Consider the following 24,746-nt stretch of genomic DNA (forward strand, 5'->3'; position numbering starts at 1 on the left):
CAGTCTGAGGCTTATTTTGCAATCTTTATGGCTGCAGTGTGACCTGTTTTAGCTATACTCCTTATTTATCTTTAAGGAGTGCAGTATTTAGTGATGTCTGTGTAGTGTTTTTTTTTTACTTTTAAGTTTTCAAAAATTGTAAAATGCACATAAAATTTGATACATTAACCATTGGAAGTGTATGATTTAGTAGCATTCATTATATTCAAAATGTGCAAACATCACCACTATTTATTTCCAAAACATTTTCATCACCCCAAACAGAAACTCTGTATCCGCTTAACAATAACTCCACTTGTCCCCCACCACCAGTGTCTGGCAGTCACCATTCCACTTTCTGTTCTGCCTGTTTTAGATATTTCCTGTAAATGGAGTTATGCAATATTTGTCCTTTTGTGACTGACTTATACCACTTAATATAATGTTTTCAAGATATATCCACATTATGATCTATGTATCAGAACTTCATTCACTTTTATGGTTGAAGAATATTCTTCTGTATGTATATATGTATGGATTCTTCTGTATGCTGAATTTTGTTTACCCATTTTTCTGTTGATGGACGCTTGAGATGCTTTTAGTTTCTGGCTATTGTGAGTAATGCTGTAATGTACATTGCAGTTCAAGTATCTGTTTAAATCTTTGATTTCAGTTCTTCTAGGTGTGTACCTCGGGACAGAATTTCCTGGTCAGATCCTGAGTTTAGCTTTCTAAGGAAGCACCAGACTGTTTTCTGCAGTCTGCACCATTTTATATTTCCACCAGCAAAGTATGAGAGCTTATATCCTCATCCATCCTTGTTATTTTATGTATGTTAAAATTTACAGTCATCCTAGTAGGTGTGAAGTGGTAGCTCATTGTGGTTTTTGTTTGCATTTTCCTAATGACTAATACTGGTAACGATTGAAGGCAGGAGGAGAAGGGTACAAAAGAGGATGAAATGGTTGAATGGCATCAGTAACTCAATGGACATGAGTTGGAGCAAGCTCTGGGAGATGGTGAAAGACAGGCAAGCCTGGTGTACTACAGTCCCTGAAGTCTCAAAGAATTGGACATGATTTAGCAACTGAACAACAAATGACTAATGATGTCGAGCTTTGTTTCCTGTGCTTGTTGGCCATTTGTACCGTTGACCCTTGAATGACACAGGTTAGTTTTTTCTATATCGTTATGCTTTTGTGCATTACATCCCCATGTCTTATTTTTGTTATGACTGTAATTTTGTACCTTTTATTCCTTTTGCTCGTTTAGTCCAACTTCCACCCTTGCCTTTGGCGGTCACCAGTTTGTTCTTATTATCTGTGCGCTGCTTGTTGTTTTTTAGATCCCACATATAAGTGAGATCATACAGTACTTGTCTTTCTCTATCTTATTCCACTTAGCATAATACTTTCAAGGTCCAGCCATGTTGTTATAGATGGCAAGATTTCATTTGCTTTTTAAAAGGCTGAATAATATGCCTCTGTGTGTGTGTGTGTGAAATATTTTCTCTATCCATCTGTCAGTGGACATTTAGGTTATTTCCATATCTTGGCTATTGTAAGTAATGCTGTAATGAACATATATCTTTTTGAGTCAGTGTTTTTATTTTCCTTGGGTAAATACCCAGAAATGGATATACTGGATCATATGGTAGTTCTACTTTAAAATTTTTTTTGAAGAACTCCGTACTGTTTGGAGAAGACTGTGATGCTGGGAGGGATTGGGGGCAGGAGGAAAAGGGGACAACAGAGGATGAGATGGCTGGATGGCATCACTGACTCGATGGAGGTGAGTCTGAGTGAACTCCAGGAGTTGGTGATGGACAGGGAGGCCTGGCGTGCTGCAATTCATGGGTCGCAGAGTCGGACACGACTGAGCTACTGAACTGAACTGATACTGTTCTCCATAGTGGCTGCACCAATTTGCAATCCCCCAACAGTGTACTAGGATTCGCTTTTTTCCACATCCTTATCAGAACTTATTTCTTACCTTTTTAATACTAGCCGTTCTAATAGGTGTGAGGTGTTATCTCACTGTGGTTTTGATTTGCATTTCTCTAATAATTAGCAGTGTTGAACATCTTTTCATGTACCTGTTGGCTCACTGTATGTCTTCTTTGGAAAAATGTCTATTTCGATAATCTGCCTTCTTTTTAACCCCTTATGAGATATATGAATTGCAAATATTATTATTTTGTAGGTTGCCTTTTGATTTTGTTGATGGCTTCCTTTGCCATGCAAAAGCCTTTTAAATTTACATAGTCTTGCTTGTTTGTTTTTGCTTTTGCTGCTTTTGCTTCTAGTGTTAAATCCCAATAATCATTGCTAAGGCCAGTGTCAACGAGGCTTCCACCCTATTTCCTTCTAGAAGTTTTATCATTTCAGATCTTATAGTCACATCTTTAATCCATTTTGAGTTAATCTTTTGTAAGGTGTAAGATAATGATCTAGTTTCTTTTTTTTTTTTTCTGTCTTGGCTGTCCAACACCAGTTACTGAAGAAACTCTCCTTTATCCATTGTATCTTCTTAGCTCCTTTGTCATAAATTGAATGACCGTAGTTGCCTGTTTCTGGGCTCTCTATTCTGTTCAGTTGGACTATGTGTCTTTTTTTTTTTTTTATCATCTTACGATACTGTTTTGCTTACTATAGCTTTGTGATATAGTTTGAAATCAGGGCACATTATGCCTCCACCTTTTTCTTCCTTGAGCTTCCCTTAGCTATTGGGGTCTCTTATAGTTCCATACAAATTTTATGATTGATTGTTCTATTTCTGTGAAAAATGCCATTGAAATTTTCATAGGGATTGCACTGAATTTGTAGATTTCTTTGGGTAGTAGGGACATTTTAACAATATTAATTCTTCCAATCCATAAGTGTGGAATATCTTTCCGTTTATTTGTGTTTCTCAGTGTCTTTCATCAGTGACATAGTTTTCAGTGAACAAGTCTTTAACTTTATTGGTAAAAATTATTTCTAAATATTTTATTCTTTTTGATGCGATTGTAAATAGGATTGCTTTCTTAATTTCTCTTTCTGATAGTTTAGTGTATGGAAACACAGTAGATTTCTGTCCATGATTTTGTATCCTGCAACTTTAGTGAATCCACTTATTTATTCTAACTTGGTGGAGTCGTTAGGGTTTTCTATATATAATATCTTGTCATCTGTAAAGAGTTACAGTTTTACTTCTTCCTTTTTGATTTAGATGCCTTTTACTTCCTTTTGTCTGATTGCCGTGACTATGACTTCTAATACTTTGTTGAATAAAAGTGGTGAGAGGGAGCATCCTTATTCTCCTCCTCATCTTAGGAGAAATGCTTTCAGCTTTTCACCTCTGACTATGATATTAGCTCTGGGTTTGTCATAGACGGCCTTTATTGTATTGAGATGTGTGTCCACTGTACCCCCTTTGTTGAGTTTTTATCATGAAGGTGTGTTGAATCTAGTCACATGGTTTTTCTGTATCTATTGAGATGATCATATGATTTTTATTATTTACTCTGTTAATGTGGTATATCTCATTGATTTTCAGATGCTGAACCATCCTTGCATACCTGAAATAAATCCCACTTTCTTATGGTGCGTCAACTTTTTAATGTAATGTTGAATTTGGTTTGCTAATATTTTGTTGAGGATTTTTACAGCTATGTTCATCAGGGATATTGGCTTGTGATTTTCTTTTCTTGCATTGTCCTTGCCTGGTTTTGCTATTAGGGTAATGCAGGCCTTGTAAAATGAGTTTGGAAGTGGTCCTTCTATTTCTTGGAAGAGTTTGAGAAGGAAGGATTGGTGTTGATTCTTTGAATGTTTGGTATAATACACTGGTGCAGCCATCTGGTCCTGGACTTTTGCTTGCTGAGAGGTTTTTGATTACTAATTCAATCTCCTTACTAGTAATGTCTGTCCACACTTTCTGTTTCTTTATGATCCACTCTTTTGTAGGTTGTATGTTTCTAAGAAATTTACCCATTTCTTCTAGGTTGTCCAATTTTTTGGTGTATATTGTTTGTAGTAGTCCCTTAATGATCCTTTCATTTTTGTATTATCAGTTATAATAGCTACTCTTTCATTCTTAATTTATTTATTTGAGTCCTTTTTTTTTTTTTTTTTCTTGGTAAGTTAGTTTTGTTTCTTTTCAAAGAACCAGCTCTTGGTTTTATTGATCTTTTTTTTCCCCCTTTGTTCTTTTTATGGTCCTTGAGTTATCAAGTTTGTTTATTTGAGATTTTTCCTGTTTTTTTGTTAGGTATTCATATCTATGAAATTCCCTCTGCTTTTGCTGCATTACCTAAGTTTTGGTATGTTGTATTTCCATTTGTATTTCTTTAAAGGTACTTTTTGATTTCTCCTTTGATTTCTAAATTGACCCATTAGCTGTTCAGTAGCGTATTATTTAATGACCACGTATTTTGGTGTTACATCTTTTTATCTTGTATCCCTTAACTAGTTATTGTGGTTATAGTCATGCTCACAGCTTTTGCCTTTTAAACTTCACATTGACTTTTTAAGTGATTAATCCACTACCTTTTCTATGTATTTACCTTTACCAATAAGATTGCTACTTTTACAGATTTTCCTATTATTATGGAGCATCATTTCTTTTCAGCTTAAAGTCCCTTTAACATTTAAGGCCTGTTTAGTGGTGATGAACTAGTTTTGCTCTTACTTGTCTGGAAAACTCTTCTCTTAATTCTGAGTGGTAATTTTGCCTGGTAGAATATTCATGGTTGAAAATTTTATTTTTTATCAGTTTGACTATATCGTGCCACTTCCTCTGGGCTGCAGTTTCTGTTGAGAATCTACTCATAATATCATGGGGACTCTCTTTACATAAGAAGTTGTTTGTCTCTTGCTGCTTATGAGATTCTCGCCTTGTCTTTAACTTTTGACGTTTTAATTGTAATGTGTCTTGGTGTGGTTCTTGTTGAGTTCATTGTATTTGGAGTTCTCTGGGCTTCCAGGATCTGGGTGTTGTTTCCTTCCCCAGGTTAGGGAAGTTTTTAGTTAGTATTTCTTCAAATAAGTTTTCTGCTATTTTTCTCTGTCTTCTTCTGAGACCCCTATATTTTGAATGTTAGTTTGCTTAATATTGTCTCATAAGTTCCTTAGCTGTCTTAACCCCACTCCTCCTTTTTAAAATTTCCTTCTCTTCTAATTTCCTCTTCTGTGTCTTCGAGTTCACTGATCCTCTTTTTCTTATTCATATAGTCTACTGTTGAACTCCTTTAATGTAGTTTTAGGTCCATTATTTTATTTTTCAGTTCTGTTATTTCTCTTTGGTACTTTTTATATTTTCTGTCCCTTAGTTGTACTTCTCACTGTTTATCCATTCTCCTCCTGAGTCAAGGGAGCATCTTTATCACCATTATTTTTTCCTTCTTATGAGGTAAGTGACATATGACTGTTCATCAAGGTTTTTTCCCTAGGTTTTTACCTTATTCTTTCATTTGAGATGTATTTCTCTGTATCGTCATTTGCTTGACTCTGTTGGTTTCTATGTATTAGATGAAATAGCTACTTTTCCAAGTCATGAAGGGTTGGCCTTGTGTAGGAGATGAACCTTATTTTTCAACCCTGCCCTAGCTGTTGTCTCTAAAACCTTTGTGATTTTCCAACCATACTATTTTATTTTTAGGAGCTTCCAGCTGTTAAGGGTGTGCCAAGACTAGTCATTGTCCCAATGGGGAGGATCTTGTTCAGCACCTAGGTTCAGGGTCTGATTGGAAGCCAGACACTCAAGCAGTAGCTTTTAAAGGATGTAGCTATATATCAATCACATCTTATGAGTGTAAGCCCTGCTGTCTACAGACCTGGTGAGCTGCAGGTGTCCCCTGGGTGGTATGGGAGATGCTAGTGCTCTGGGGAGTGTGAAGATGTTGCACACTGGCTGGAATGAGAGGAGGTGTACATAGTTGGCATCTACTGAAAAAAAAATGAGAAAAATAAGATGGTCTTAGCAAGGCAGAGGAAGAGTATGGAAGATGACACCCACCAGGAAGGAAAGAAAAAAAAGGCACCTGCTGGCTTTAGCAAGTGTCTACTGAAAAAAGTGCACAGCCTGAAAGTTGAGAATTATATTCTATTTGGCAAACTTTCTGAGCACTTAAGCCCAAGAGGCAGCCTCTCAGACCACTTTGAAAGACTATTCTGAAGAGGTAAGGGAGGAGCCAGGATATATAGGAGTTTGGAACAAAAATCAGGTAGTTGGAACATCAAAAGATTACTGATAATTAAAAAAACCAGACATGTCATGTTAATGAAATCACCAGTTTTCTGTGTATGGGAGGATGTGAGGATCTGGACTCACTGAAGTCATTCCTTTGATAGTAACCTTCGCTAGCTAGGGCCATCTGTCCTGGTTTTCTCCATCCTGAATCTCCCTCAGGGTGGAGTTTGCCGGGGGTGGGGAACAGCTGCGGTGGCTGACGGCTAAATGGCTGCATCCCTCTTTGTTTACTGATATTCATGGAGGACTTCGTCCACACAAGGCAGGAGAGTAGGGAGATGGTCCCCACCAGCTTCTGTCCTTGGAGAGAATCCTAGGAGCCCCCTGCCCCTCAGACCAACACTTTAAAGTTAGCAAATAAATCTTTTTCACTTAAAGTCTGGGTGATTTCTCCAAGGCTCCTTCTGTGCTGGTCCTGAGGTGGGCGAATCTGTGTGGGGGCCCTTTAAGGCTGTTTCTCAGTTTCCCACAGTCCAGTGGGTCTCGTGGGTATGAGCCCCGCTGTGACCACATTTTAATGTAATTAACAGTGTTTTAGGGTATAGTGTAATTGCAACTCTGTGCTAGTCTCAGCATGAATGAAGAATGGAGCATCCTGAAATTTTCTTTGTTGGCATGGCATGATATGGCCGACAACACTTTATAATGACACTTTAACTTTTCCAACAGGATTCTAAAAAGGGCACTTTAACAAAAATGTTTGGAGTCTTCAGTTTCTATTGAAGTGATTCTTTTTTTTTTTAAGTTTGGCATTCAGATTGTTCCCTCTTGAAGTGTGATGCAGTGTCAGGCCTGTGTTTTCTTCCTTGCTTGTTAGGGAAGACCTCTTTCAGGGGCTCATACATCACCTTCATTACTTGTCATTTTCACCTTTACCTGTGTCATCAAAGATAAAAGCCAATAATGTTAGTGTAGCAGGCATGTATTTGATAGGAGAGGACATTGAATGAGGATTAATATTGTAGGCTGTAAGCCTGTTAGTGAATAGGTTTGCTTGCCTTTGTAACCTTGAACATTTGGTACTCAGATCATAAATACTCAGAAGATCAGGAACTTCTATGTTTGTGTTACTATTTTCCATCACTGTTTTATGCTTCTGTGAGTCTGAACATCTGACTTGATATAATTGTTGTTGTGTAAAGCATTAATTTTCCAAGTACAAGTAGCAATAAGGAGATACCATGGAAGTTGATGAGAAGGAACAAGAGTTCTGATTGGCATAACCTCTGCATCATCTGTACGGCTTTTGTAACAATGATAGCACTAGATTTCTGCAAAAAAAGCATCCCTTTGAATGGCTTTGAATATGGGTCAACAAAATTTTGATTTTTTTTCTCTTGGACAGTGCTAAATTCCCAGTGGGAAAAAGTGCCTGCAGACTATCTAAGGGACCACTGGACCCTGAAATGTTCAGCAGGAGGTACCTTAAGAAAGAAGAATTGATCTGCTGTTTCATAATGCTGTATACCTAAAACTAATACTGTTACATATGTTGTATCAATTTTATTTCAATAATAATAACAAGTAGAATTAATCTATTCTCTTGTATTATTTTGTGAGAGACTTTAAACCCAGTTCCAAACTTGGAAAAGTGCCTTCCTTTCTCCCCCAGCAATCTCTTGATCGGTAGAACATACGGTGCTAAGTGACATTTAAATTAAAGGGGGCATTTTTTGGTGGTCTTTCTATGAAATAAATGAGGATAGTTATATCAAGGGTCTCTCCTTACAGCTCAAATCTCATATATACTTGTGTGTATGGCATGTATGTGCTAGGGCTTCCCTGGTGGCTCAGACGGTGGAGAATCCACCTGCCAGTGCAGAAGACATGCGTTCGATCCCTAGGTCGGGAAGATCCCCTGGAGAAGGAAATGGCAACCCACTCCAGTATTCTTGCCTGGAGAATCCCATGGACCAAGGAGCCTGGCAGGCTAAAATCCATGGGTCACGAAAGAGTCAGATACTGCTTAGCAACTAAACAATGATAACAAATATGTGCTAACTAAAATTCGCCAAATCACTAGCTTTGTTTTGCAATATTTTTCCTTATCACAAAAGAAATTTTGCCTAAGAAGATATTCTTAATACTATCTTAGGGTTTAGTTTTCAAAGGTTATTGGCAGTTTGAGTGACCTTGGTAGATTTTGAATCCGTGTTGCATGAAATTGTTCATTATAAAATATTCTTTTCTCTTTGACAGTTGGAACTTTAGTGGGTTTATATTGCCCTGGGAAATTGGCATGCAAGAGAAGTGACTGGTTTTTCCTTTTAGAAGAAAACTTGAGGGACACACAGTGAGCAGTTACAAAACCAAACTGTCACCAAATTGGTTAACCCCTTGTCCTAGCCAACGAAGCTGTTTTTCTGATTGGATTCGTGCAGCCAATAATGAAACCAATGCTGATACTGCAACAGAACTAGCTTTATTAAACAGTCAAGGGATGGAGAAATGGGAACCTAGTTTGAATATCAGTTTCTCAAACCAAATGAAATTAAGACACAACATATATGGGGGCAGGGGCTCGAGGTAAAAGGGAGGGACTTGGGAAGAGAGGGAGGAATGTTCATGAGTTATTCGAGAACAGGGGTGTGGTTTGGATGCCTTTTCAATCCTTGTATGGGCTTTTCTGGTTATTGTCATGGCAACTGTCAACTGTCTTGGGCTGATGGGTGTGTCATTTAGCTAATGCATTATATTAACTGTGGCATGAGGCCCAAGGTCACTGGAAGGCAAATCTTCCACCATTTTGGGTTTAGCTGGTTCCAGCCAGTTCTTGTTCTTGTTCTTCTTTTTGCAGCTTCCTTCTGAAACTTCCTTCTAGGAAGAGCCGGAGTATAATTCTGGTACATCCACCTTGGTAACAAAACCAGGAAGATGGTTTTATGCTGTTAAGATGTGATTGAACAGTAATTATAAGGCTATTGAAAGCACTACAATTTAAAAAACATTTTATTTGCCCAAACTCACATTATATGTTAAACTTCTCTTTCTGGTTTAGTATACTTGAACCTCCTAAAATTTTAAATACTGTTCAAGAAGTATGTGTGAACATGTTTTAAGATACAGGATAGACTAGCTCGAGGCTATATATTTAGCTGCTTTTTGACAAGTGAGGATTGTGGGGGAAAAAACCGCTCTTGTAAATATCGTGAAAGGGTTTTTGTGATAGCCGATATTCCTTAGACTGACTTTTTATGACATAGTTTGAATGCAAGCATGTTATTTAGGATTGCCTTCATTATGTAGGGATCTAGTGTAGTATTTGATTTCATTTTTTTCCTGGAAAGGTAATTCAGTGACGTAGGACTCATAGTAGAATGATTTCTCACTACTCACCTGGTTTGCAAGGCTACCTTTCTCTTACACTCAATTCTTTATGTGCACTAGGTCTCTTTCCGGATGTTCTCTTACATTTTAGCAGCTTTAACTGGCCCCTCTTGGAGTTTTGAAGGTGGGGTTTACCCCTGGTGATTATGATTTCTGTTGCAGACAAAATTTCAAGCAGTTTAAAGAAGATAGACTGGAAGGGCGGGAAGTGTTTAGGTTAGTGGTTATCAGTTTCAAACCACCAGTTTATTTTCAGCTTAAAATAAAATGTAGTTACACTATAGATCATTCCATGTATTACTAAAATTCACTTTTGGAAGTGCTTTGTCCTCATTAGTTAGAAACTGTCTCACCTACCACATCTTTTCCCCATGGAAACAGGTTTTAAATGTTTTTGCTGACCTAGGTTTTCTTTGGAGTACAGCTATTATTCCATGATTGTGAAGCAGATTGTTCTTGGGGTTGTTGTGAAGGGTTTTGCAGGAGAATCCTGGAAAAGAAAGCCATTGGAGATGATTCTGTCTCTTGAACTTGGCTCGGGACTTTCCTTTCACTTAATTGTTTATTAATTCAGCTAACAAACTGCCAAGAGGAGATGATAAAAAGGATAGTGGCAGTTACCTGTTTAGCTGCTAAGGGTGGTCCAGGTGTATTTCTTCCATTCATCCCACTGTAGAACAGGGAGGTGTAAGTTAGGTGCTGAGCTCTTTCTTTATCTCTGCGGTTCTTGCAGTTGTCCTGGGAGAAATGCTTACCTCTCTTTCTGTGCAGTCCATGAACAACCTTCTGCTTAACTTGGTTTCTCTTCTTGATGAACGCTGGTACCTTCTGGTCTGTTCATTATTTACCATTCAATACACTGAAGCTCCAGGAGTAAGATCAGAGTGAAGATGAGGTTGCCGTCCTGCAGTGCAAGTTAAAATCCAGATAGACTGTTTGACTTGGTCTCACTACATGTTATGCTAAATTTTAAATATATTACAAATAGTGAAATAGATGGAAATAAATCCTATTGTACCATTAACTGCAATGCAGTGCTTTAGCTTTTGTGGCCAATGGTTCCAGGCCAGGAGGCCCTGTAACTGGTTAAATACAGTATAAATGCATCCAGTTTTCTAGAAGACAGCTTTAGGCTGTACTTTATACGAGTTTTACAGATAATTGCCCCTTTGCTGTGGCTTCATCTTCATCTTTTGGAATCAGAGTTCCGTCACACTGGCCGGGGTGGAGGACACTGGTGCAAGACCATGGACTGCTAGTGAGTAGTTGGCTACACCTTGGACTTGACCTGAACTTAGAGACGGTGTCTAGAAATGGAAGTTATGTACAAGTGTGTGCACTTACCTCTGTTAGTTTACCCTGATTTATAGACTTTCAGGTACAGGATACCTTGTTTTATTGCACTTCCTACTGATTTTACAAATTAAAGGTTTGTGGCAACCCTGCATTGTCAGATGATGGTTAGCATTTTTTAGCAATAAAATATTTGTCAATTAAGGCAAGCACATTGGGTTTTTGGACATAATGCTGTTGAACACTTAATAGGCCACAGTATAGTGAATCATAATTCTTATGTGTACTGTGAAACCAAAAAATCTGTGTGACTCACTTAATAGTGATATTTGCTGTCTTATGGTGGTCTGGAACCGAAGTGTAGTGTCTCTGAGGTAGGTTTGTAATCCTACAAGCTGTTACTAAGCAATCTGACACTTTATAATTATTTAAATTATTAATATTTTGCATGGTTAAAAACCCAGCCTGCCGAATGCTTTAATAAGTTATTTGCAGTTGAGAGGGAGAGAGAGTGTGAAAAAGAGAATGCCTCTGTTCAGGGTTGAATTAAAATATTTTAGTAGTATAGGTACTTTTGGAAATAAAACCTAGTTTAAATGAGAAAAATTGAGGCCTGTTATGAATGGCACCGAACAGTGCTGATTATTTTACCTTTGACAAAGTGGAAAATTTAAAGCTTGGTGTATCCCATTTTATTAATATAATAAAGTTTTATAGTGTTGTTCTGGGCGTCGATATATGTTCTTTAGTGTTTATTAGCCCATGGTTATAGTAAAACGTTTTAGTTCTATGCCTGGCTATTCTGTACAGAATGCAAATATTAAAGCGAAGGGAAAAAAATTGAATCTCTATCTGTCTCTTCCCCAAGTCTTTTTCTATATGATTTCTAAATATTTTGGTTGTGTATGGCATCTAATATGATTGGACACAGAGAACATCTTTTTTATCATTTAACGTAGGTTAATAGCTTCCCCAGACTTGTTCTAATAATGAAGCTATGAGGGAAATGACAAGAATGGTGGTTTTAAATTTCTCTAGACTCACAGTAAATTTTTCCATCCTGATGGCAGGAATCTTGAGCATCTGGAATCTGTGAGAAGAGCGAATTGTTCATGGCGGGAAGACTGTCATCAAATTCTGAGCCATTTATTCTCTTAGGAACTACTGTCCTGTACAGAATATTATATTTTTACAGAGGCACTTTTCTGGAACTGGGGAAATATCTTCACTTCTCATGTATTCTGTGTTTTTGAGATGTTATTTTGAGAATTAGTGTCACATCTTATCATTAATTTCCGTTGATTTATATTATTATTTTTATATTTATATTAATTAATCATTTATATTTGTCCAAATATAGTTTTGCAAAAGCAATAGAAAATAAACTGTCTTAAAGATTTCTTTCTGGTTTATATAGGTAAATCTATGATCTATACTTTGTCATCTAATTTTTTCAGTTTTCAGAATATCTACAATATGTATTTGTGATACTTTCTACCTATATTATGGCATAGATGTAATTCTTCAAATGTTTGCTCTGGAGAGGGAAGGAAGGAGTGTGTGAAATTCTCTGTTAAGTTTTGGTGAAAACGTTTCTCAAATCAGGAGTCAAGTTTCTGATTAGCCCTGGATCATGCTGGGCGTTTACAATAAGTTTAAGTTGGTAGAAATTTCTCGTTTTCTTTTTAAAATTCTTGTATGTGTGTGTGTGTGTGTGTGTGTATGTGTTTAAAGACAGTAAAACCTTTTTCCCTGTTTAGTAGGTTTTTGACTCTGAACGAGACTCTCCTGAGTCTGTGGGCATCTGCCTCACCTGCTCTCCTTGTGTTTGGATGTAGTGTTGCTGAGGCTGGGCTTGATTGTTACGGCAGGGCAGGTAGGTGTCATTGCCTAAGACCAGCATGAGCCAGCATCTTTGATTGGGCTGCTTCCTATTAGGTCTTGCTAGTGTCTTCACGCATTGTGGACCTACTGTAGGTATCGGAGAAGGCAATGGCAACCCACTCCAGTGCTCTTGCCTGCAAAATCCCATGGACAGAGGAGCTTGGTAGGCTGCAGTCCATGGGGTCGCAAAGAGTCAGACACGACTGAGCGACTTCATTTTCATTTTTCACTTTCGTGCATTGGAGAATGAAATGGCAGCCCACTCCAGTGTTCCTGCCTGGAGAATCCCAGGGACGGCGAAGCCTGGTGGGCTGCCATCTCTGGGGTCACACAGAGTCAGACACGGCTGAAGCAACTTAGTAGCAGCAGCACTGTAACAGCTCAGTAGTTTGTTCACTTAGGTAAGATGCTCTTCTGCTTCCCGGTTTAGCGGTGTTTAGTCTGTGGGCATCTGCCTCACCTGCTCTCCATCATCAGCTCAGATGAAACACGAGGCCTGTCGGGGTCCTTCCTCCTACACACAGTTCTGTTACTCAGGTGTCCGGGAGCATGGGTTTCTGGATGGATAAATAGTCTTAGTGTCTTATCTGTACTGTACTCTGAAGATTCCTTCTTCCTCCACTAAATCACGATGCTCGATGTTCTGCCCACCCCTCCTGCCGCCTGGCAATGCTCCCACTCCACCACTGCCCCAGGGGACCCGAGGCCACTTTGACATCAGACTGTGGACATCCCATCTCCACTGCTGTGAGGTTAGTCCTTGTTGCTGCTTTGAATGATTATCTACTCATCACTTTGATCTGGCCCCCGAGGGACTTTAAGTTGCAGTGGGATTTGTTATTTTCATTTAGACTTCAGGTTTGCAACAGCAGCCATGAACCATCTTCCCTCTAATGAGTAGTAAAATCATAGCCCCCCGCCCTTTGGCCACTTCTCTTCAGACTTTCTGAACCCCTGCACTAGGGTAGGTTAGGGGCTTCTGTTTTTTGGTTTGCCCTTGGATTACTTTTGATGTGGTCCAGATGGTGTGTCTAACGCTTCACAGTCTCCTTGATAAAAGACACTTCTCTCTTGTTTGACAAAAGTGATAACTCTGGTCACTTTCCTCTGTTACAAAGCATTAGGCCTTTTTCTCATCTGTGCAGGAAATAAACATGTTGCCTGATTTCTTTTTTTATCCATTATTCCTGTTCCCATCCACCACTCTGTTTTAATGATTCAGAAGAAAATTTTCACAAGAAAGATCAGTTTTGCAAAGTGGTTTGTGCCAAATGGTGAAGTCTCTTTGTGACTTTTTGGTATAAGTTCTTGACTGATGCAGTTTTCTTGACTTTTGGAGATGCTGTATTCTGTGTGAAGGATGTCTGTGTAAAGTTTTAAGTTCCAGAATCTTTTATATTTTGATAGAACTGTATCACTTTGAATGGAAGATAAAAGTCAGAGATGTTTCAGCACTTAAACTGTAAACAGAAATCCTTAAAGAGGAATTCTTGGCTTTCTTTTTTCTTTTTTCTTTTTCTTTTTTGATTGGAGTATAATTGCTTCATAATGTTGTATTAGTTTCTGCTATATTCTTGGCTTTTTTCTTATGAAAATGTTAATTATATCAAGAACTCATGGGAAAAATTGCTGAGAGACCAATTCTTAAAAGGCTGAAAGACAAGATCTGTTTTTTTTTTTTTAAAAAAGACAATTACTACCTCTTGAGATGGATTATGCTGCTGGCTGGTTTTGCCTCTATCTCTGCATGCAGCCGGGTTCCCTGAGGCTTAGTTTCGCCAAAAGGAGGACGATATGAGTGATTTTATGACAAAGCTGATCCAGTATCTGATGAGCCATTTTCCACTGTCCTCTCAAGAGGCAATGACCCCAAGATCCAGAGTGATTGAATAATTTGAATGAACATCTGTTGTCAGGTCTGCTCTGAGTCATTTGTTTTTGCGAGGCCATTCCGGCGTGGTGTGGCTCTTCATCTCCAGAGTGTTTCCTTGTATGTCTGACCTTGGCAGGGCGGACGAAGAGAGGAGGATATATAATTATCTCAGTGAAGGGATTACTAGTATTCTTCTGTAGCCACATGAAGCGTGTTAAGATGAGTCCAATTATTCAACCTGTTTAGGCTGAATGATGAATGATGGGCTCCCAGGAGCTTCAGTCTGGATTTTGAATTAAGCTTGTAAGTCGACATACATACATAAGCCATTGTCATGAGAACTTTGTCAATGATTACATGACTTTGATAAAATCAAAATTATAGTTATTGCCACTTCTTGCAAGTGATGGTTGCATGATGCTTATCGAGAAAGCTTTAAGCTATTTTAAAGCTGGGACTGTTTGGCATTTTTCTTCTTCACTTGTATAGCTGTCTAGACTGACCCACCTCAGGGATCAGATCACTTTTTTCATTTCTCTCTAGTTCACGCTTTACCCAGTACGTGGGGTCCATCACTGCCTGTCTTTATTGCCTGTTGTGAAAAGCTGTCCAGCAGTATAACCTCACATTTTCTCCTCTGTGATGCCTTGGCATATACATACATTTTAACATTTAATTTGGAATTTATTTTAAACATGCTTATGAGGCTATACAGTGAAATGAGGCATCATTCTGAGCTTTACGAATAGCTCATTTAATCATTATTATGACCCTAGTCAGGCTAGTATAACTGTGCCTTTATGCAGTTTAAAAACTGGATGCACAGAGATGTGAACCAATTAACAGCTGCAGTGTTGGGACTTGTATTTATGTTACTTGGCTGCAGAGTCTAAGCATCTTCCCCAGGGCCTTTGTGCATTTCTTTTCCCTATAGGGTTTTTCTGCCTCCTACTTCATCATCCCCAGTTGATGTCTGTTCTTTGACCATCTCAGCACAAGCTTTGTTTTCCTGAGGAAGCTCTCCCTGAGCTTGTTCAAGTCCCACTCTTACACTGTCGTGGTTTACACCCCCTCCCTTGCAGCAGTTCACAGTTACAGCTTCACGTGTGTATGCACAATGCATGATGCCTGTCTCCACTGGCACACTGCGGCATGACAGTCTTTGCTTCCCTTTCTCTCCCTCCCCCTGTATTCCCATCCCTAAACACTCTGGTCCATGGTGAGCACTCCATATTTGCAGAATAAAGGCTGGAAAGGACCTGGAGGAATTTTGAAATACAGAGGAATTCAGGAGTTTGCCAGCTCCCTTTCACACATTCGAGACATTGTCCATTTGTTATGTTAAGCCTGTTCCTGAAACTCTGAGGTCAGACAGTTACCGTGCTTGTTTTGTCTTCCAGATAATCTTGCGTCCTGCGGGAGGGGACTATGACAGCAGTAGCGATCTCCAGGAAGTTAATTATTTAGTGAGTTGGTGTAAGATATCTGGAAACAGTTATACTTTCAGGGGATAGCCAGTAGCAGCGGTCCACTGTGGCTAGAACAGAATTGGGGAGTGAGGCATGAAACTTTTAAAATTGTAAAAATAATGTCTATTTTGTATAAAATCAAACAATGCAAAAATATGTGTGTGTATATATGTGTCGTATATATATGCACAGCAAATGTGAAGTATACACACATGTAGTAAAATGTAAGTAATTATTTCCTGTTCCTTTTAGTTTCTCTTCCTGGATTAAATGCTGATAGAGTTGGATATAGATTTAGGCTCCCTGGAAGTGGGATGAATGAGGGAATGAATGAGCCAGATCAAAGGGAATGCATGTAGGCTTAAAATCCTCATATTGCCAGTAAACTACCAATTTATGATTTCCCTGCTTTATTCATCTTTCCATTCTCTCAGGTGACTCTTTCCAACCTTTTCTTTCTCACACAGACTTTTGATCCTGTGTCCTCACTCCCCATGGGCAACCGCGTTTCATAGTTTGCTGAAAATACTGCTACGATCCATCCTGAGGGAGTCACTGCAGGTCCCCCCGCCCCGCCCCAATATCTGCCTCCCTCCTGGGAGCCCTGGGTGCCCTGTCCACATGTGCACTGACCCTGTTCCTCTCACCTCTTGAGAGGGGGCCACCAGCAATGCCCCCGTGGTCCGCATTTCCCCTGCAGTAGATCAAAGCCCTTAGAGCACATATGGTCTATTTTTTTTTCATCTTAAAAAACCTTCTTGATCCTCCCACCCCTGCAGACATTGATTCTCTTTTGTACCAACCCTCCTGCTAAGAGCAGTCAATATTTGCTGTTGCCAGTGTGTCACCTGTTATTGTTAATGCCCTTCAGCCATCGCCAGTCCAGGCAGCTGGACCTCTCGGGCAGTTCCCCCTGCCCTGACTGTGGCCTCTCCTGCCTCAGGTCGGTCATCCTTCCCGCCACACTGGGCCACCAGGACAGCACATGTCTGTGCCCCTCCTCCTCATGTCAAGTGTGTTATCTTAAGCCTGTCTGTGAAACTCTGAGGTCAGACAGTGGAGACCCCAGGACTCAGTCCTTGGCTCCTCTTTCTGCTGTGTCCACGCTCACACCCGCGGGGTCTCATCCAGGCTCTTGAGTTTAAATACCACCCCCCTGCCCAGGGCTCCTACGTGTATGTCTTCAGCTCAGGCCTCTCTGCTGAGCCCCTGACCCCTCCCTCCAGCCGCCCACTGCGTCTCCCCCAGGACATTCAGTCCACGTCTTCAGCTCATTGGGTCTGAAAGTGAGCTTCTTGTCTCCCTTGGCAGCAGCTTCAGTGTTGGCGATCACGTTTGTTTCTTTTTTTTTCCTTCTCCTATCCCACCTTCAGTCAGACAGAAATTCATTGTTGGCTCTTCCCTCAGAATCTGTCCAGAATCCCCATGCTCCTTATACCTCCCTCTGGCTACTGCCTGGGTGCCGGTCCTCTTTCGTCTGGGTCACTCTCAGACCCTCTGACTCGTTCTCGGCCTCTGTGCCCCCCTTCCCCCTCTTCTCAATGTAGCAGCTGGAGCAATGCTCTTACAATGTCACTCAAATCATGTTACTCCTTTGCTCAAAAACCCAGCAATGGCAGTGTCCCTATGAAGTAAAAGTTAAGTTCTTTGCAGTGTCTGTCCTACAAGGCCCTGCGAGACCTGGTCCCTGTTTCCTCTCTGACATCAACTCGCTCCCCCTTCTCTCCCTCTGCCTGTCACACTGGGCGCCTTGCTCTCCTCCGATGCGCCAGGCTTAGAGGCTGGGTTTTCTGTGTCGTCTGGTCCCTCTCCCTGAGTGCTTGTCCTTCAGATGCCCACCAACTCTGTCACCTTCTTCCTGTCTCTGACCACCAGAGTGTGTTCCCTGACTACCTCCTCTGTCCCTCTCCGTGCCGGTGGCCCAGCCCTGAATCTGCGTACACAGCTTGGGTTTCTTTTTTTCTATCAATATCTGTCACCTTCTTACATACTGTCTAATTTGCTTGCTTGTGTTTATTATTTGCCTTCCCCCTAGAATGTTATCTGGGCTTCCCAGGTGCTGCAGTGGTAAAGAATCCACCTGCCAGTGCAGGAGACTCAAGAGATGCGAGTTTGATCCTTGGGTCGGGAAGTTCTCCTGGAGTGGGAAATGGCAACCCGCTCCAATATCCTTGCCTGGAGAATTCCATGGACAGAGGAGCTTAGGGTGCTACAGTCCATGGGGTCACAAAGAGTTGGACACGACTGAGTGACTGTCACACACATGAAATGTTACCTAGGGCTCTTTGCTGATCTATCCACCTTGAATAGCATCTGGCCCGGAGACTGTACAGTGGTCAGTGGATGCTGATTGAATGAATGAGTGTACCTCCCACCAAGTGACTGCTGGGCGTCTGCTCTCATGCCCTGTGCTTAGTCACTCAGTCGTGTCTGACTCTGTGACCCCATGGACTGTATTCCACTAGGCTCCTCTGTCCATGGGATTCTCCAGCAAGAATACTGGAGTGAGTGGCCATGCCCTCCTCCAGGGGATCTCCCCAATCCAGGGACTGAACCCAGGTCTCCCGCATTGCCAGTGGATTCTTGACTGTCTGAGCCACCAGGGAAACCACTCTCATGCCCTAAGAATGGGTATTTGCGAACTTAATTATCTCCTAAATTGATAAAAGAAAAATGATATGCTTTAACTTAAAAGAATTTGTTTATTGGCTGTACTGGATCTTCGTTGCTGCGTGCCGGCTTTTCTCTAGGTGCGGCAGGTGGGGGCTTCTCGTTGCGCGTGGCTCCTCCTGTTGCAGACACGGGCTTCGGGTACACAAGCTTCAGTAGTGGTGGGACATTGGCTTAGTTGCTCCACGACATGTGGAAGCCTCCCAGACCAGGGATTGAACTCGTGTCCCCTGTGTTGGCAGGTGGATTCTTAACCAATGGGCCACCAGTGAAATCCTGCTTTGACTTACAAGAATCGTATTATTTCTTAGATTGAACATTACTTTATATACTGATTTTGAGGGGCATCAATTTTTTCTGCCACCATTTGACTATTGCCCATTTTTCTCTTTTACTCATCTTTTACTCATCTTTTATTATTCTTGATATCAATCACTTGCTTGTTGGAGATAATTTTTGGCTGTTTCTCTGTAAACTTCCTTGGTTTTTTTGATGCATGAAAATTTTGTCACGAATTCTACCATAATTTTTTTTTTTTGATTTCTAGGTTCTTTGTTTTCTAAGACAAACATTTAACTCCAAGATGATAAAAATACTCTTTGAGATTGTCCTCTAGATTATATTTGAAATATTTGATCCATTTGTAATTTGAGTGTCCAGTTAGGCATTTAACTTTTCTTTTGAGGGATCTCTTGAAGGTTTTTGAGTAGAAGCTTTGTGTGATGGGTTATTCTGGGAGACATAGTTTAAGTCCTGACTGCCACTTACTGGCTAAGTGTATGTCCTCCTGTAAAATGGAGACAGGAATAGGACCCGCTGATGGAGAGCATGAAGTGAGGTGGCCTGTAAAGCACTTTACCATAGCTCATACCGCAGTATTAGGTATGGTTAATACTACTGGGAACTGCTTCTGGTAGTAATTTTTACCAAGTATTATTTTGGGAAGCTTTAGGGGTTGGTGGTGGGAAGGATAGATTAAGGAGGGTGAGACAAAAGAAACAGATGTAATTTTTAGCAGCTAGTTTTATTCGGTGGGCTTCCCAGGTGGCTCAGCTGGTAAAGAATTGGCCTGCAGTGCAGGAGACCTGGGTTCGATCCCTGTGTGGGAAGATTCTGTGGAGGAGGGCATGACAACCCACTCCAGTATTCTTGCCTGGAGAATCCCCATGAACAGAGGAGCCTGATGGGCTACAGTCCATGGGGTTGCAAAGAGACACGACTGAGCACAGCAAAGCACAGTTTTAGGCAGGGTGAGAATCACTCAGGGTCTGACCATGATTATAGCAAACTTTATGCAGAGTTAGAATTACTATCATATATTTTAGTAAATGGGTAAATCTTACAAAGTAATGAAATTTTAATGTAAGGATGACACTTTATCATTTTCTTCTGGTTAATGTATTATGACTTCGGGCGAATTGTTTATTCAGCATGATTGGGTCAGTGTTATCTGCCTTTCACAATCCTTAAAATCTCCTGCTTCTGACTTACATACAAGATCCTGATAGAAAGCTTTACAATACTACTCTTATCTAAATATTGCAAAAAAAAAAAAAAAAAAAGACAACTTACTTGAAGTTGCAAAAGCACCAAAGTATTTATGCATGAGTGCTCAGTTGTGTCCAACTCTTTGTGACCCCATGGACTGTAGCCCACCAGACTCCTCTATCCATGGTATTTTCCAGGCAACAATGCTGGAATGATTGCCATTTGTTCCTCTGGGGCATCTTCCTGACCCAGGGATTGAACTCCGTCTCTTGTGTCTCCTGCATTGGCAGGCAGATTCTTTACCACTGTGCCACCTGAGAAACTAGTGGTTAAGAGTCCACAGTTTTTATATCTGTATGTAAAACAGTGAGCCTTTCCAGGTGGTGCTAGTGGCGAAGAATCTGCCTGCTGATGCAGAAAATGCAAGTGGCATGGGTTTGATCCCTGGGTTGGGAAGATCCCCTGGAGTAGGAAATGACACCATACTGCAGCATTGCTGCCTGGGAAATTCGATGGGCAGAGGAGCCCAACAGGCTACAGTCCATGGGGCCACAAAAACACTACAGCTGACCCTGTCATTTGTTTTGCCAGGCTTCAGAAGGCATCAAGATCATACTCTGAGCATAGATTGTTGAGAGAGAACAAGCATGTACAGTGGACCCTTGAACAACATGGACCTGAACCGTGCAGGTCTACTTATATGCAGGGTTTTTCAATAAATATGGTACTGCGTAGTCACCATGAAGTTGAATCTGTTCTTGTGGACGGCAGATGTAGAGGGCAGCTGTGGTGCTTGATCTTCTGTGGGTCTCCTGGATACCAAGGGACGACTGTGAGTGTTTTTTTTTTTTTTTTTTGATTCATCTTAAAAAAAAAATGACAAGTGTTTCACCCTGCAGTGCAGCAAAGCTCAGAGAAGTCAGCACATGTAGCTCCAATCAGGTATCTAAGTCAATGATGTGGTGGTCCACACATGTGTTGGCTTAATGAACTTCCTGGTGGAATGGGCAGTTTATACTGTATAGAAAGCATTCTCTGTAGGATGTTATTCTTCATGACATCAGACGGCCAGCATTTGTCATCTCACCTTCTTCTGGAAAGGGGAGAAGAGGTTACTACTGAGCTTGTAGATAACAGGCTTCAGTACCAACTCAGAGATCTTTCGAGCATCTTTGCATCTCTCTGCAATTGGCTCCTATTACTGTGAATACCTTCCTTACCCCAGTAGACTTAACCTCCTGGGCTTTTCTTCCTTTTGGGCCCCAGCCCATGGCCTGCCAGCTTCATTCAGACCCCACTGATGGCTCTCTGCTTAAAATTGCTGTAATAATTATTATATATATATTAATCAGGTGACCCTGAACCTATTTTAGTTTTGCTGTTATTGATTTCTTTTTCTCAGCATATAAAATGCACTAATTTAAAAGTATCTTTTTTTCTGTTGGAATATTTTTATGAAATAAGTTTATTGAAACCCTTCACAGGCATCCTGGACAGTGTCCTGTGTTGTATGTGCCCAAATATAAGGTGAGTTTTTTCCCTCCATAAAATGATCTCTTAGAGAAGAGAGAGCTGGCTTATAATCAGGTCCATACAAAATCTCTCAAAGGGAACTTTCTCTGTTTATTCCCGTGCACAAAAGTGTGTGGAATGGGGAAACTGAAAGTATTCACATATAATGAAATTCATAATTTTAGAAATTATTGAGAGTTCCTTTGACATATTCTTTTTTAAAAGGAGACGAAGTTTAGACTAGATTTAATTATCCCTTGAAGAAGGGTTAAAAACCTCACATTTGCAATTGATAGAATTTTAAAAAGTAGGTAAGTAGGTTTGTTGATGAAAAACCAATCAGCTTTACCCAGATTCTCAGTGATGGCATCTCATATATTCAAAACGGTGTTGCATCTCAAGTGACCTGGAAGTTCAAACAATCTATTCTAATTCTCAAGTGGCACTTGTGATGAGGAAGAATCTCACTCTGAAGAATTCAAATGGTTGTGTGAAATGTGCAAATGGGGCGAAAACACTATCTACATTAATGTATTTTTCTTCATAGGTAATTCACAGTTAAGAGTTTCTAACTAAATTGCAATTTAAATGCTAGAGGCGGTCATGAACATCTTAGTAACATCACTGACATTTGTTTGTGTAGTCAACTGCCCAAGTATCTATTTATTTTGCTTGGAAGAGAAAAATGTTTCAGATCTTAATTGGGCAAATAGGAGATCATTATATTTGGGATTGAAAGATGCTTGCTCATATATGGACTGCATTCTGTGTCATCCAAGGTTGTGAGCTCTCTGGGGAGAGATAGCATTACATTATGGACTTAGTTCTGTGCCCGGGGCTCTGACTCTGAGAGCTCATAACATGCTGATTCTTGGGAATGGAGCCTTCATGGCCCCAACTCAGGTGTTCTTCCTGCCTAAAGGTTTCTTGATGTCTTCCTCCCCCTGGAGGAACTGACCACTTCCCCTGCCTCTGCCCCACAGTCTAACCTGGTCCTGCACGTAACTTTGTTGTAGACACCTGTGGACAAGAAATCACGTCCGATTTGTCTTAGACCTTCAGAGCTGTGGATGCTCTGGGTTCATGGGTGCCTAGATGTTTATGGAAATGAGCTTGGATGACTACAGCAGAGCACAGGTTGACTTTCATGGCCCCAGGTCTTGTTCAGGGAACAGGTGGATTTAGGAAAAAGTTTTAAAGACACACATTGCTTTCTCAACTCTTATTCTGGCTCTCTGAATTTCAAGGACCATTGTATTTCATAGTGTTCTTCATGATTGGGACTCAAGGAACTGAGCATAGGACTCCTTTAAAGCACATGTAAGTACACAGACCTAGTTTTAGACGTGGACTTGAGGTGTTTGCTGGGGCTGGGTCACTGGTTTGAGTGGCAGTGCTTGTCCTTTTTGTTGCCTGCATTGATACTGCTTGCAGCTAGCAATGCTCTTGGCTGGCAGCTCTTTTTACCATCTTTTGAATTTCTGATTGGCATGGTCCTGTCTCTCTGGCTTTGTTTTGTGGTACAAGGTATGGATACCAGGGGCTTCCCTGGTGGCTCAGCTGGTAAAGAATCTGTCTACAATGCAGAAGACCCTGGTTCAATCCCTGGGTCGGGAAGATCCCCTGGAGAAGGGATAGGATAGTCACTCTAGTATTCTTGGGCTTCCCTGATGCCTCAGACATTAAATAATCTGCTTGCAATACGGGAGACCTGGCTTTGATCCTTGAGTTGGGAAGATCTCCTGGAGGAGGGCATAGCCACCCACTCTAGTATTCTTGCCTGGAAAGTCCCCATGGATAGAGGTGCCTGTTGGGCTACAATCCATGGGGTTGCAAGGAGTCAGACGTGGCTGAGTGACTAGGCACAGCACATGAGATTGGGGAGATGAAGAGAAGTGAGTGTTGTTGCGCTCTACTGGACCATGCAAGTTAGGATTGCATGGAGCTAGAGAAGCACAGAAAACTCAGGCTTCTGTGCTTTGACTAACAAAGAAATTGTTATTATTTTAAAAATTGAGCCTAACATGGATTATTCCCACAAAAAGCTAAGGCGTATGTAGGCAAGGTGAACAGTTTCCATGTATAGAAGACCAGAGTGGTTTCATTTCTGAGTATGGTGTTTTGTCCGGTTGGCACCTATCGCTAAGCTGGGTGTCTAGTTAGAAGCGTTGCACTGAGATTTTCCTTGTTAGGAAACAAACTGAGGAAAGATGGATATTGTTATTTTTAATCAATGCCTGTGAATTGTGAATTGTTCGCTGAATCCTTACAGCAACTGTATTTACCACAACTTCTTCTTTTGTTTCAGTTTTATTTTGAGATAATTATAGAGTCACATGTTGTAGGAAATAACACAGAGAAATCCTGTGTACTTTCACCAGTTCCCCTGCGGGCACATTATTCATGACTGTGGTGGTGTGTCACAGCTGGGAGAGCGTCATCCACACCAGTGGTTCATCTTTGTCAATTTCCCTGGTTTTACATGTGCTTATGCGTGTCTCTGTGTGTGTGTATTTATTTAGTTCTGTGAAGTTTTACCACATATGTAGATTATCATTTCTTTTTCAACACGTGAGGGTAACAAGGTTTATATAAATTATGTGAAATGCTTAAAGTGGAGACCTGGGGTTTGCATCTAGGACTGTTCGATCCAGATTTTTGCTTTTTTAGTAATAATAATGATGGATAACAGTCGTAATTGGTAATACAATGGCTGAAACTTGCATTACATGTGAAACATCAAGTATTTACCATGTGCCAGGACTGTTAAAGTGTATGAACTCATTGAATCCCCCCAAGAGCTGTACCATATAAATTATATCACAGTTGAATTTGTATCATACAGCTCTAATCATATTACTAAGGAATAGGTAATCATTTTTACTACTCCTGAAATCGGTAATAGAATAGTGAAATTCTACCTTCTTTTTACATAATTTCATAGTTTGAACCTCTGACCTTAAATGCTGATCTTGGTGGTTGTGTGTGTGTATGTATTTGTATAAACTGAGATCTGTACA

At 40.5% G+C, this 24,746-nt stretch overlaps 1 protein-coding gene across 5 annotated transcripts in view; it reads left to right on the forward strand.

Annotated features, from left to right (window-relative positions):
* The window catches only part of MPP7 (MAGUK p55 scaffold protein 7), a 238,470-nt gene that overhangs the window by 72,368 nt on the left and 141,356 nt on the right, over nt 1–24,746 (forward strand). The window lies entirely within an intron of this gene.

This window comes from Ovis aries, chromosome 13 (genome assembly GCF_016772045.2).
Source record: "Ovis aries strain OAR_USU_Benz2616 breed Rambouillet chromosome 13, ARS-UI_Ramb_v3.0, whole genome shotgun sequence".
Classification (NCBI taxonomy): Eukaryota; Metazoa; Chordata; class Mammalia; order Artiodactyla; family Bovidae; genus Ovis; species Ovis aries.